Source organism: Protobothrops mucrosquamatus, unplaced genomic scaffold, assembly GCF_001527695.2.
Source record: "Protobothrops mucrosquamatus isolate PMUCROS unplaced genomic scaffold, P.Mucros_1.0 scaffold11, whole genome shotgun sequence".
Lineage (NCBI taxonomy): Eukaryota > Metazoa > Chordata > Lepidosauria > Squamata > Viperidae > Protobothrops > Protobothrops mucrosquamatus.
In genome coordinates, this window is record NW_015386398.1 from 790,394 (window position 1) to 791,162 (window position 769).

A 769-nucleotide genomic window follows, 5' to 3' on the forward strand; every position below is an offset into this window, starting at 1 on the left:
ATAAGATAGAAAAATGCGGGTTAGACAGCATCACCACCAGATGTATCCGTAGCTGGCTGACCGGCCGTATTCAGCGTGTGGTCCTCAATGGAACCGCATTTACATGGAGGGAAGTGTGTAGCGGGGTGCCCCAGGGCTCTGTTCTGGGCCCAGTGCTCTTCAACATCTTCATCAACGATCTGGATGAGGGGATAGATGGGGAACTCATCAAATTTGCAGACGACACCAAGCTGGCAGGAATAGCCAACACTCCAGAAGACAGGCTTAGGATACAGGAGGATCTGGACAGACTTGAACACTGGGCGCTATCTAACAAAATAAAATTCAATGGTGAAAAAAGTAAGGTTCTACATTTAGGCAAGAAAAACCAAATGTATAGGTATAGTATAGGGGGTACCTTGCTCAATAGTAGTAACTGCGAGAGGGACCTCAAAATCCTAGTGGACAATCATTTAAATATGAGCCAGCAGTGTGCTGCAGCTGCCCAAAAAGCCAACACAGTGCTAGGCTGCATTAACAGAGGGATAGAATCAAGATCACGTGAAGTATTAATACCACTTTACAATGCCTTGGTAAGGCCACACTTGGAATACTGCATCCAATTTTGGTCACCACGATGTAAAAAAGATGTTGAGACGCTAGAAAGAGTACAGAGAAGAGCAACAAAGATGATTAGGGGACTGGAGGCTAAAACATATAAGGAACGGTTGCTGGAATTGGGTATGTCTAGTTTAACGAAGAGAAGGACGAGGGGGGACATGATAGCAGC